The sequence below is a fragment of the Portunus trituberculatus genome, chromosome 32 (genome assembly GCF_017591435.1).
Source record: "Portunus trituberculatus isolate SZX2019 chromosome 32, ASM1759143v1, whole genome shotgun sequence".
Taxonomy (NCBI): Eukaryota; Metazoa; Arthropoda; class Malacostraca; order Decapoda; family Portunidae; genus Portunus; species Portunus trituberculatus.
Window position 1 is genome coordinate 4,843,182 of NC_059286.1, and position 15,000 is coordinate 4,858,181.

General features: G+C 40.1%; 1 protein-coding gene across 6 annotated transcripts in view; it reads right to left on the bottom strand.

Annotated features, from left to right (window-relative positions):
- Nucleotides 1-15,000, bottom strand: part of LOC123511891 (hemicentin-1-like) — an 867,319-nt gene that overhangs the window by 644,099 nt on the left and 208,220 nt on the right. The window lies entirely within an intron of this gene.

Genomic DNA, 15,000 nt, shown 5'->3' on the forward strand with positions numbered 1-15,000 from the left:
TCCTTGTTTAGTATTAGCATTATTAGGGCTCTTGTTGCTGTTGGTGGTAGAAGTAGTAGTAATAGTAAAGGTTGTAGTAGTAGTAGTAGTAATAGTAAAGGTTGTAGTAGTAGTAGTAGTAGTAGTAGTAGTAGTAGTAGTAGTAGTAGTAGTAGTAGTAGTAGTAGTAGTAGTAGTAGTAGTAGTAGTGATAATAATAGTGATAGTGGTAGTGCTAGTGGTATTGATGAGTGGTATTTGTAATAATAATAATAATAATTAATAATAATAATAATAATAATAATAATAATAATAATAATAATAATAATACATACACAATACACAATAATAATAATAATAATAATAATAATAATATTATTATTATTATTATTATTATTATTATTATTATTATTATTAGTAGTAGTAGTAGTAGTAGTAGTAGTAGTAGTAGTAGTAGTAGTAGTAGTAGTAGTAGTAGTAGTAGTAGTAGTAGTGATGGACCCTAATATGGATATAAATACAATTGCCTGTGCTGCCATAATGAATGGAAGCTGGACAGCGCTTCCCCTACTCTTCAAGTATACCTACTGGCGCTGCCCTGCCTCAGAGTCCCCTCTGGGGAGGGACCATAAATGTCCCCAGGTCGGACTGCCCCTCTGCTGTCGACCTTGGGTGTCTTGACACTTCATCTAATACTTTCACTATCAATTTCTGCAACATTCGTGGCCTTCGTTCTAATTTTCAATCTGTGGAACACCACCTCTCCTCTACTAAACCTCATCTTCTCTTCCTAACCGAAACACAGTTGTCTGTGACTACTGACAGCAGCCCTTTTCTGTTCCCTCCTACTTGCTCTATCCTCATTTTCAATCCAAAGCTGGATGTTGCGCATACGTGCGTAACGACACCACTGCTCTCGTGCCCACAATCTTGAATCTTCAGAATTTTCTACCATCTGGCTAAGACTTCAATGTCACTCTCTAACTAAATTCATCTGTGCTGTATACCTCTCACCTAATTCCTCTGACTATGTAAAATTCTTTGACTATTTGACTTCCAAGGTGGAGCACATCTTATCTCACTTTCCTTTTGCTGAGATCTCCATTTTAGGGATTTCAATGTTCACCACCAGCTTTGGCTTTCATCTTCTTTCACTGACCAACCTGGTGAACAAACCTTCAACTTTGCTATCCTTCATGACCTAGAGCAGCTAGTGCAGTTCCCTACCCGTATTCCTGACCGCCTTGGAGACACGCCCAACATTCTTGATCTTTTCCTAACCTCCAACCCTTCTGCTTACTCTGTTAAACTTTCCTCTCCGTTGGGCTCCTCCGACCACAATCTAATTTCCGTTACCTGTTCTATCACTCCAGTGCAGCCTCAGGACCCGCCTAAGCGGAGGTGCTTCTGGCATTTTAACTCTGCTAAGTGGGAGGAACTAAGGCAGTACTATTCTGATTTCCCTTGGGATGATTATTGTTTTCATGTCAGAGATCCTTCTCTTTGTGCCGAGCGCATAACAGAGGTGATTATCTCTGGCATGGAGCTATCATTCCTCATACTTTCTCTAACCCTAAAGCTAAAAAGCCTTGGTTTAACTCTGCTTGTTCTCGTGCTGTCAATGATAGAGGCGGCTCACAAACGGTTCCGTAGCCATCCAACTGCTGAAACTCATGCCCTATATATTTCTGCCCGTAATCATGCCAAATCTATTCTCCAACTTACTAAAAACTCTTTCATCAATAGAAAATGTCAAAGTCTTTCCAATTCTAACTCCTCTCGAGATTTCTGGCATCTAGCCAATAATATCTCTAACAACTTTACTTCTTCGTCTTTCCCTCCTTTACTTCATCCAGATGGCTCTACAGCTGTCTCTTCTTTTCTAAAGCTGAACTCTTCGCTCAAACCTTTGCTACCAACTCAACTTTGGATGATTCTGGGCATATTCCTCCTACTCCTCCACCCTCTGACTACTTCATCCCTAAAATTAAAATTCTTTATAAAGACGTTTTCCTGGCCCTCTCTGGCCTTGATTCTCGGAAGGCTTACGGTCCGGATGGAGTCCCTCCTGTTGTTCTCAAAAACTGTGCTTCCGAACTCGCTCACTGCCTGGTCAAACTCTTTCATCTGTGTCTCTCTACTTCTATTTATCCTTCTTGCTGGAAGTTTGCTCACATTCAACCTGTCCCTAAAAAAGGTGACCACTCCAATCCTTCTAACTACCGCCCTATAGCTTTGATTTCCTGCCTTTCTAAAGCCTTTGAGTCTATCCTTAATAGGAAGATAATGAGGCATCTATCAGCTCACAACCTTCTCTCTGATTGCCAGTATGGTTTCCGTAAAGGCAGATCTACTGGTGATCTTCTTACTTTCCTAACTGAATCTTGGTCATCCTCTTTTAGGGACTTCGGTGAAACCTTTGCTGTCGGCCTTGACATATCGAAAGCCTTCGATAGAGTCTGGCACAAATCTTTAATTTCTAAACTACCCTCCTACGGATTCTATCCTTCTCTCTGTACCTTCATCTCCAGTTTCCTTTCCGATCGTTCTATTGCTGCTGTAGTAGACGGTCACTGTTCTTCCCTAAAACTATCAACAGTGGTGTTCCACAGGGTTCTGTCCTATCACCCACTCTCTTTCTATTATTCATCAATGATCTCCTAAATCTGACTCAATGCCCTATCCACTCCTATGCTGATGATACCACCTTGCATTATTCAACAGCGTTCAACAGACGCCCAACCCAACAACAATTAAATGACTCAAGGCGAGATGCTATAGGACGCCTAACTTCTGATCTTTCACTTGTTTCTGATTGGGGCAGAGAAAACCTGGTTTTGTTCAATGCCTCAAAAACTCAATTTCTACAACTATCTACTCGACATAACCTTCCAGACAACTATCCTCTCTTCTTCAATAACACTCAACTTCCCTCTCCTCTACATTAAACACACTCGGTCTATCCTTCACTAAAAATCTAAACTGGAAATTTCACATCTCTACTCTTGCTAAATCAGCTTCCAAGAAGTTAGGTGTCCTATGGCGTCTTCGTCCATTTTCTCTCCCTCCCAGCTGCTTGCTCTGTACAAGGGCCTTATCCGCCCGTGTATGGAGTATGGCTCTCATGTCTGGGGGATCCACACACAGCTTTACTAAACAAGGTGGAATCTAAAGCTTTTCGTCTTATCAACTCTTCTCCTCTAACTGACTGTCTTGATTCTTTAAGTCACCGCCGCAATGTTGCATCTTTATCTGTCTTCTACCGCTGTTTTCATGCTGTCTGCTCTTCTGAACTTGCTAACTGCATGCCTTCCCCCTCCTGCGGCCTCGCTGCACAAGACTCTCTACTTCTTCTCATCCCTATTCTGTCCATCTTCCTAATGCAAGAGTTAACCAGTATCTTCACTCCTTCATTCCCTACACTGGTAAACTCTGGAACTCTCTACCTGTGTCTGTATTTCCACCTGCCTATGACTTAAACTCTTTCAAAGAGGAGTGTCAAGACACCTCTTACGTTAACTGGACCCTCCTTTTAGATTTTTTGTTTTCTCTTTCTACTTTCCTCTTAACAGGGCCTGGCAACCAGCGGGATACTTTTTTTTCCAACACTTTGTTTTCCCTTGGCCAGTGCCCTTGTAATGTAAAAAAAAATAAAAAAAAAATGACAGTTTAAAGGTGTTATGAATACAGTCAGAGGGAATATGAAATACAAAGGCGCAATATATCATGTACGACTGTGTAGCCTTTGGACACAATCCTAACGAGAGAACAGTCCGTGTAACAGTCCTTTCTCTTCACTAGAAAAAATATAGAAAAGAAATCAACGTTATTGTTAAACGAATGCTCTATTTTCTACAAATAAGAACAATCAATAACTAGACTCAACGAATTAAAAATAGAAATAATAAGTGATCAGAGACAAAACTAGGCGAGAACTTTAACGATAACAACAATTACAAAAAAAAAAAAAAAAACCATAAAGAGACAGATCAAATGTGACAAACGGAAATAAATCATTAAAGGAAAGAAGATAACAGAACTGGAACAACAAGAAACACTACATCCTGAAGGTGCCGTCTGAGTTGCAGTGACATTTCCAATAATAGCACAACGAGACAGACATATTCTTGACCACAGCTATATCATAAAAGGGACTCTTCCATATAACCACTGGACCCTATTGACTTGTAATGAAGGACTGGACAACCGTACCAATAGGATCTTGGGGACTATCAACATGTAGGACTCAATGATCCTCCTCCTCCTCCACCTCCTTTTCCTCTTCTTCCATGGATAGAAACACTTTCTCAGAAGGTGTTGTTAATCATATCACAGGCAAAATCCTTCTTTATAGCACCTCTGGGTCATGGTATTACAGTAGTAGTAGTAGTAGTAGTAGTAGTAGTAGTAGTAGTAGTAGTAGTAGTAGTAGTAGTAGTAGTAGTAGTAGTTAGTAGTAATAGTAGTAGTAATCGTAGTAGCAATAGTAGTAGTATTAATAGTAGTAGTAGTAGCAGAAGCAATAGCAGCAGCAGCAGTAGTAGTAGTAGTAGCCCGGATAGAAATTACTTTTTTTTATGATAGTGTCGTTAGTAGTAGTAGTAGTAGTAGTAGTAGTAGTAGTAGTAGTAGTAGTAGTAGTAGTAGTAGTAGTAGTAGTAGCAGTAGTAGTAGTAGTAGTTGTAGTAGTAGTAGCTGGAAAAAAAATCCTAACGAAGATGCAGAAAAGGTAATACTAATAATAACATTCAAGGTATTAATCCAATTACCAAATAGAGCGAGGAGAACAAAAGAACAAGAACGGCTGAGACACTTTCCAATTAATTCGTAGAACATTTTTTTTCCTCTACTGAAGGGGAGCTGAATAAACAATTAATAATAAGAAATTCCATCTGAGTCACGACCAGAGGGGAAAAAGACCACTTCCCTCTTTCCTCTCTCCTCCAATCAAAGCTATTTCTCTCTCTCATACCTCCTTCCCCTCACTCTTTCCCTCTCCCATTCCTCATCTCACTCCCATCAGCTCCTTTTCACCCCCCTCATTACTGCACATTCCCTCACCCTTCTATTACCTTATTATCCCCTATTCCCACTTCTTACCCCTCCTTTCTCCCTTCCTACTTCCCCATTTTGCTTTCCTCCCCTCGTCTTCCGCTTCTAATCCTTCGCCGAGTCCCTTTTTTCCGTCGATCTTCTGCTGTCCTTTTCTCTCCTTTGCTTCAACGTCTCTCATTAGCAAGACCCTTCCTTTCCTATGTCTCTGCCTCGCTCTTACCATTCACCCCTCCAGCCTAAGCCTCGTGCCTCTGTACTAAAGGGGAGTAATTTTGTGTGCACTCCGTAAGCCTAACTGTTAACTCTTTGATGATAATAAGGCACTTGTTACTTCTCACTAACGCTAGATGCCTTTACTGAGCAGAATAAAAGCAAGAGTCACTGCAATGTTGAAATTAAATCATTTGGACTCGTTATCAGTGATTCCTAATTCCTTCAGTATTGGGACGCAATTCTTACATTGAGATTTGTGCGCTATTAGACCATTTTATTGACATTAGGAAGGGTATATGAAGGTCAGAAGGTTAATGGCCAGTCTTCACTACTTTAATCCTCCCACATAAGGTCCTAAAGCTGTATAAAATCAAATAGTAAGCAGAATGAATATGGAAACGCGTCATGGTACTGAAGGGATTAAAGTTATACTCTGAACTTCCTTCCCTTGGATGTAATTCGATACTTGTTTATTCTTTCTGACTAAAGATAGATGACTTAACTCAGCCAAACTGAAACTACAGTCGCACAAAGTTTCATTATTATTTTTTTTCATTTTTCTGTCACTGATTTCTTAAAGTTAAAATGAAAACTTGCGCCAGACGATTTCATTCAGTAATAGAAGGCAAAAAGTTAAGAATCCCCAGATGAACTTGTGCCATAGTGAAAAAAAGGCGGCATGGAAAATTCACCTTTTTTCTACTGTTTGCATAAAGGGACAGGGGGAAGAGAGGAATATAAGAGCACTTACAAAGCGAAATGAAAAAAAAGGGAAACTAAAAACTGGAAAAACAAAAAAAAACGAGGGGTGGAATTTTGAGGGGGAGGATCAAGAGTGTACATTTTTTTTCCTTTTCGAAACAGGTACGTGTCCTGCTGCTGTGCATGGAGATTATTACTCACTTACTTATAGTGTGTGTGTGTGTGTGTGTGTGTGTGTGTGTGTGTGTGTGTGTGTGTGTGTGTGTGTGTGTGTGTGTGTGTGTGTGTGTGTGTGTGTGTGTGTGTGTGTGTGTGTGTGTGTGTGTTTAACCTTCGATGCTGGTCACCCAGCCAGTCTTCCCTATTACGGAGCGAGCTCAGAGCTCATAGACCTCGGGAGGACTGAGACCACAACACACGCAGGAAAGCGAATGCACCCCTCGAGCTACAGTACCTATTTACTGCTAGGTGAACAGGGGCCACACATTAAGAAGATTGCCCATTTGCCTCACCGCTCACCAGGACTCGAACCCGGGTGTGTGTGTGTGTGTGTGTGTGTGTGTGTGTGTGTGTGTGTGTGTGTGTGTGTGTGTGTGTGTGTGTGTGTGTGTGTGTGTGTGTGTGTGTGTGTGTGTGTGTGTGTGTGGCCATGGAATCTGTAGCAAGTCATCAGGTTGCATGGAACACACCTACCATCACCTATCCTCCTCATCCATGAATTCATCTAATCTTCTTTGAAAGTTCCCTAATGACTCGCCACTAACAGCCTGATTACTGAGTCTATTCCCTTCACCTACTACTCTATTTGTAAATTTATTCTTTCTTTTCCTTTTATCCGGAATGAGTGGAGGAAATAGACATGTTGGTAAGGAAACTATGTATGGCTCCTATCTACTTCAACATCATGTCTCAATGAATAAAATTCTGGCAAAATACATCTTAAGAGAAACTGTACTCGTATTTCTCAAGAGATTTCACATAATTATAAATCAACACAAACGCATAATAAAATTGTCAAACACACACACATACACACACACACACACACACACACACACACACACACACACACACTCACGTCTCCCAGAAGCACACTCAACACAACATACAAAAACACATATATTCATACATTCCTGAGACCAAGTATTCACACACTCGCATGCATAAACAAACAAAAAGACAAACGTGCACAGGAGAGTAATAAAAGAGAAACAAAACATGGAAAAGAGAGAGAACAAGTAAAACGATGGAGAGACGGGACAAACTGAAGAATTCCACATATTTTGACGACAAGTATTCTGGATTTCCGAGAACGACTAGACTGGAAAATAAAACATACTCAATTACCAGTAAGTAGAACGACTCGGAGCCAAAACTCGCGACTAAAAATTATGCTGCTATTTCCCCTCCTTTGTTCATCTGTAAATTTTAAAGGAAATGTCACCAATAGACCATTGTTTTTAGTCATTTGCTCAAGACTGTACGAGGTCTAATAGGAAGCTGATTAATAACAAAAAAAGACTTAAGAAAAAAATATACTGGATTACTTTACGATTAATTGCAAAACAATTCGCATTACATTTTAAAGGCAATACGAAACTTTTAATTTGAATGGTAAAGACATAGTTACGAAGGAGACTTTCTGATATACTACTGAAAGAATATTAAGCTTATAAGAAGTACTTAAGGAGATATGAAATTCCTATAGGACTATAAGAAGTAAGATTAAAACACTAAAATAAGACTGAATACAGAAGAGTACTTTGGCCGTTCAAAATTAAATTATCAACACGCATTTTACATAGTATTGAATGAAATTTGAGTGAATATTTTAAGAACTTACTTGTAATATGATAAATATTCACCCGAGCAACAACACAAAACATTTCAGAATCGTTATAAGGTCTACACTACAACTAGGTTAATTAGAAGAGGCTTTATGGAAAAATAGGCCTAACGTACACATGGATTAAGGATCTTTTAGGCCTCGCAGGGACGCCTAGGCCTGTTCTCGTGTCCAGCAGCGCCCAATAAAGCCACGGAAAGGGAAGCACCATGTCTTCTCCCTGCATTAATTTGAAATTCTGGAGGAGGAGGAGGAGGAGGAGGAGGAGGAGGAGGACGAGGAGGAAGGAAAAGAGGAAGAAGAAGAAGAAGAAGAAAAGCAGGAGGAAGAAAAGAGGAAGAGGAAGAAGAGGAGGATGAGGAGGAAGCTACTGGAAAAGAATGTAGGAAATAGAATTTTCAAAGAAATATAAAAAAAAGGAAAGAAATTGAAAAGTGGAAAAATGGGTAATAATGTGATAATAAAACGCAGCACAATGATGGAGACGAGAATGAAGGGAGAATTATGTCGTAAATGAATGGCAAGAATTCCTCGTTGGGAAAAAGAAAAACACGTGTATAAATGTGAAAGGAAATCTCAAAACCTGGGACATGAAATACAAAACAAAATAGTAAAAATAGTTGTAGAAAATGTAGCAATGTCAGGAGGAGGAAGAGAAATAAAAGGAACGGAAGCAAATGAAGAAAATCAGGTAAATCTCATAAAAGGTGACAAGGAGAGAGAGAACAGACGGGAACTAAGTACAGAACGAGAACGAGAAACGCGAGGGAGATAAATTCACTTAATCTAAAATGCAAAGAAAAATTGAGGGCATTATAGAAATGAAGAAAGGCGGCGGAAGGATTGGAAGAAATGCATGGAAAATTCTGCACGGGAGGCGGGGGAGCGATTAAGTTAAGAAAGCTAACGAAAAGAATTAAAAGATCTGAAAAAAAATAACATAGACAAAATGCTTAAGAAAAATTACTAATACGTACAAAAAGTCTTATTTAAATCAGTAATAAATAGAAGAAAACTGTATTAGCTGATTTTATTTATTTTTTTTAATATGAACAACAATAATACTCATCTGAATTAAAAGGAAAATATTTCAATACTGAGATCATGGAATCAGAGAGAGAGAGAGAGAGAGAGAGAGAGAGAGAGAGAGAGAGAGAGAGAGAGAGAGAGAGAGAGAGAGAGAGAGAGAGAGAGAGAGAGTCTGTTTATGTGATTCTCCCTGTGACAAGCAAATGTGAGAGTAGATTTATGGAGGAGGAGGAGGAGGAGGAGGAGGAGGAGGAGGAGGAGGAGGAGGAGGAGGAGGAGGAGGAGGAACTAGAAGAGGAGGACAAAAAGAACAAGAAACAGAATATCAACAATATCAAAAAACAAAATGAAGAGCGGAGTATATGTACTGTCCTGCACACACACACACACACACACACACACACACACACACACACACACACACACACACACACACACACACACACACACACACACACACACACCTATACAAACAAACGACACACACGGAATGCAATTAGCTACTGAAGATACATTTTTAACTAAACTCCTCATCCTTCCCCCCCTCCTATTCACTCCCCCATCTCCCCTCTCCCCAACCCTAACCCAACGTCATTCATTACACAGGTACTAATGAAAATTTTGTGCAGGATTATTTACACAGTAGACACTTCTTAATCATGACCAGGGAAAGGAAAGAGTGTTTAAATCCCATTGTAAGAATTAAATGCCACTATGTTTTAAATGGTACTAAGAACTTAACCCCTTCAGTACTGAGACACATTTTTACCTTGAGATTTGTGAAGAATTAGACCATTTTATTAGAAAGGGTCTATGGAGGTCAAAAGACTAATGGCGACAGTCTTCACTATTTGAATCCCACACATGAGTTTCTGATGTTGTATAAAATCATCAAATAGTAAGCAGAATGAATATGGAAACACGTCATGGTACTGAAGGTGTTAATCGGAAATGAAAGAACGGTGTCACGAAGCTAGGAAGAGAATGGTTTGATGTCTCTCTCTCTCTCTCTCTCTCTCTCTCTCTCTCTCTCTCTCGGGGGTTGGTAAATGAGGTGGAAAGTTGATTGCACAGGAGTGATGGATATTCCTTTTCTGCTTTTGTGGCTTTGGAAGAACAAGTCTCTCTCTCTCTCTCTCTCTCTCTCTCTCTCTCTCTCTCTCTCTCTCTCTCTCTCTCTCTCTCTCTTAAGAAAACACCTTTAATGTAAAGCACTAGAAAACAAGAATAATACAAATTAAAGAGGATGAAATAATAAAATAAACAAAACACATACACATGAATAAAAAAAAAAGTAAAAAGAAAAAAAACGAGAAGAAAAGAAATCACAAAAACACAAATATAATAACATCTCCCTAAAAAAAAAAAAAAAAGAAAATGAGAAAGAAAACGGGCAGAATACAAGGTTAATCAGGGAGCATCATTCCATAGGCCGCCAAGACTCCTCAAGACGATGACTCGGGAAATTCTTGTGGTGGCCTTGCCCTAAAACTCTTCCCGCGCGGAGATGGGGAGGCGGCAAACTGCTTCCCTCAAGAGAGCAAGGGAGGGAGGGAAGGAATGAAGAGGAGGAGGAGGAGGAGGAGGAGGAGGAGGAGGAGGAGGAGGAGGAGGAGGAGGAAAGGAAAGCCGCAAAGTATAGCGGAGTGAGGACGAGGAAAGAATATACATATGAGAGAGAGAGAGAGAGAGAGAGAGAGAGAGAGAGAGAGAGAGAGAGAGAGAGAGAGAGAGAGAGAGAGAGAGAGAGAGAGAGAGAGAGAGAGAGAGAGAGAGAGAGAGAGAGAGAGAGAGACCCTTATATTCAGTCAGACACTTAAATTTCGCTTTTCCATCACATTTTCCCTTATATTACCCTTCCTCATCTTATCTTCAGAACATCCATCTATATTATCCTTCTCTTTTAAACTTACCGAACGAACAAATGTCTATTATTATTCTTTCACTAAAAATACTACTTGATGTCTTATTAATCCACTTTATCTAAATTGACTAACTTTCATTCATCAACTCCAAAATAACCTCTTCCACTAACTCTAGCTTTCTCTCCCTCACTCAAAACCTTCGTAAACCCCAAACTATTTTTAAAGAACATCATCAACATCCACTGTCTTTTATATGGTATGGTATGGTATGGTATTTAATTCACCCGTATTGAGAAACACCTTGTTCTCTCACAACAACAATATTTCAAGGCTACATAGACAACTACTTAGGTTTTCAAGGCACTTTCTCCTTAAAATGAACTGGAGATATTATCAATCCATCACTAGAACCATAAAAAGTATCCCTGAAAACACGAATACCTTCATCTAGACCCTTTGGAAATAAGTAATGGCGAGAGAGCAAAGCGTTTCAGAATACGAACCTTACCTCACGAAATCATTTAACCTTCTCCAATCTTACCCTCCTTACCTACTCTCCCTCTCTACCTCCGCGCTGCTCCCTCCCTCGAACACTTACCCCAACTTTCTTCAGCCCTCATAAGCGCCCACTACCATAAAAGTCAGATTCACAATGAAGCCACAAGGTTCCCGATAGAAGCGCCTCCCCCACCCGTGTCGCCTCCCGCGGTCGTCTCTGAATAGGTCGCCAGTTAAGGGAGAATTCACAAGTCCCGGGAAAGAAAGTTAGGGAATCTCTTTTGTACAAGTGAGTTATGGCTCTCGCTCGTCATCGAAAAATAAAATTGTCAGGGCTCGAAAGAAAACGAACGTCACCTAGTGTTTTTCTCTCTCTCTCTCTCTCTCTCTCTCTCTCTCTCTCTCTCTCTCTCTCTCTCTCTCTCTCTCTCTCTCTTGTGTCCTCGTTTTTTCTTATTGTGGTGTTCATTTTTATGTAATCTATGATATCTCTCTCTCTCTCTCTCTCTCTCTCTCTCTCTCTCTCTCTCTCTCTCTCTCTCTCTCTCTCTCTCTCTCTCTCTCTCTATCCAATCGTGATATCAAATTGTCTTTTCATACTCTGCTAATATATATTTAATAATTGTATACTTCAAAATATAAAATAAAATAAAGAAAATAAAGAAGTAAACACACACACACACACACACACACACACACACACACACACACACACACACACACACACACACACACACACACACATAAAAAAAAGCCGTGATGTAACTAATTTCACCAGTAAACTACAACAACACGCGCATGCAACACAGTGATACAAGACATACAACACGCCGCTGCAATCCCACACTCGCGCAGCGCCGCAACACACAACGCTGATGAAAGGAATAAAAAAGCCGTGATTCACAATGCAGCTCAGCCATTGGGACGCGCGGCCAATGCAACGCAAACAAAATCAGCAACACAGGCAGAGTTTCCACATTTAAACGTTGGCCATACCTATCTGTACGTAGGCCCCCCATTCTCTCTCTCTCTCTCTCTCTCTCTCTCTCTCTCTCTCTCTCTCTCTCTCTCTCTCTCTCTCTCTCTCTCTCTCTCTCTCTCTCTCCATCTATTTTTTTTCACTTCTCCAATATATTTCCTTATAGTTTTATTTATAACTGACGAATCATATGTCCAAAAATGTGTTTAATTTAATACTAAATATCTATAAAACGCCAGAAAATTAATTGCTTTTCATATATAGGTTAATCTTTTTTTTTCAGGTGTCTAAGTTACAAAGAAACGCAGAACCTTCACTCGATTTTAGGTCAAGAGGATGATATTTCCTTCCCCGTATCTCGTCCTCTCGCGCGCAGATTCCCAGAACAAGAGCGACCTTCCTGTTGATGAATATAATGTGAACGCCTGTAGGATTTCGTGACGCTTTCTCTCCTCATTTCTCTCTTCTATCTGTCTCAAACATCCCTCGGCTGATATTCGTGAAATTCCTCTTCATCTTTTTAAATGGTCGTGCACGTTTCAGTTTCGATTTATGCCATGTCCTTCTGCGCCGGCAAAGGTTTCGAATAATTATGAAATGTTGGAGGGCGAGGCAGGCATACTTTTCCCCTTTATTTTTTTCAAGCTCGGGATGATACATAATAAATGGTGTGTCCGGCATTTAATTGCTTCCTCGACAATTTCAACGCTTGACAAATTGTGTACATCACGGCGGCACGCATGGCAACACTTAGTGCAACAACCATCGATGCGAGGATTCGGCCACTCGCTCAATATTACTGCAAGGACATAGATCTCAATAAATGCGGTGCTGTATACACGCAGGAAACTAATACACCGGTTGAGTCTTGCGTCCTGGCGGTGTGGTGTGTTCTGAAAAGCCTTGGAAATAATAGTGACCACCTCTTTAATAGCGGCGAAGTGATGCATAGAGAAGAAAAGTCTTAAAATTATTGTATAAAAGGACGTAACGTGAGAAGTTTTAAAGTCAAAATAGTTATTTCACCTTAATGAGAAATAACACATTACCTAAACAAATTTTAGTGATAACACATTTTTTAACTATAATAAGAAGAAAAAATGTATTTCTTTATTTATCACCCTGACAAAATGAAGTGAAAACCCATCCATACAGAAAAAAAATAAATAAAAAAATAAAAAAAAGAAGGCTTAACATAAATTTCTACACAAATCAAAATTTTATCACAAAGGGATACAAACACAAGATCTCTAAAAACAATCACAAATTCTGCAGCAGCAACTCTCTGATATATATATTAATAATGTACCTATCAAAAAGAGTTGAAAGTCGTACTTCCCTCAAAATAATTCCTGCCAGAATGATGCATATACAGAATGACGCCAGCTCTGTAAGACGAGCAATCTCTGCCAGTACCAATTCTAAAATGTCTCTCTCAATCCACGCCGTGCCATCCATCTCGAGCCTTCACACGCCACACCCAGACATCAGTGTGCATAGGCAACTAACCCAGAGAGAGAGAGAGAGAGAGAGAGAGAGAGAGAGAGAGAGAGAGAGAGAGAGAGAGAGAGAGAGAGAGAGAGAGAGAGAGAGAGAGAGAGAGAGAGAGAGAGAGAGAGAGATACTGTCCTGCGCAACATAACAAAGAGGGACCAGGCATTCTTCCCTTCGCCTGAAAATGTAAATAGTTAGCGCATCACTGGCCACATAGAGAAGAGGAAACGGGAGTAGGCACCGCACCTCACCACGCCACATCACTGTAGACAAGACCACTGCACCACAACACCACGCCTCGCCATACCGCAACCATTCCCTCCGTCCTTCACCTTGTCTCCACGCTCATCAGCACACAAGGAAGGGACAAGGAAGGGACACAAGGGACGCGGGGCCACCAGCACAACAAAGCGGTGCGGGGAAAGGGACAAGGGACGGGGGAAGGGAGGGAAGGATTGTGGCGGGGGAGGGAGGAAGATACGAGCAAATGGCGTGAATATAATCCTCCTCGCAACCTCGACTCCTCCACGGCTTCAGGGCTTCACAGGGACTTCCGCAGGCTCCTATTGGTCTAGTCACGGTGATTTTCGACAGAGTGAACCTAAAAGCGGAAGTAATGGGCGCGCGGCAGACGGAATCAACGGCAAGGACCGCCATTCCTTTAAGGGGAGAGAGGAGAGCGGAAAAAAAAAATCCACTTAAGTAATCCTCAGCAGAAACCTTCCGTGTATTTTGTGTCATGATGAAATTTAGTACAAGATATGTTGCTTTTAATAATTTACTGCCTTACGTAACAATTCGCAGCGCTTAAACTAATGCATAGAATTTTATAACCATTTACAAAAAAAAAAAGGCAAAAAAAGAAGATAAATTTAACAAACTTTAGCAAATTCGATGTCTTATAGCGGTTGATAGTTACGAGAAGATGCACCAAGTAGCAGTGGAAGGATTAAAAATGCACGATTATTTGTTTACGAGTCATATGAGGAAAGCAAAGGAAAATATCGTCAAATCTATACAAACATTCTCTTTAGTGACAAATAAGTTGAAAAGAATCATAACACTAACAAACTTAAACTAACACTTTCTAAACACATCACTTACAACAAATGGAGAAAAAAAGACCAGAGCTGAAAAAAAGATAAATTTCCAAATACTAACTTCGCTGGCTCATGTAATAAAAAAAAAAAAAAGTTTAGTAGAATTAAGACAGCCACAAATTTAAACCTCAATTACAGCATCTGAAGAAAAAAAAACAAAAGACGGAAGGAATAAAAAGAATCACATTAAATCTACACAGAAAACCTCTCGCAGATCAAAGGTTCACATAAATTTTAAAA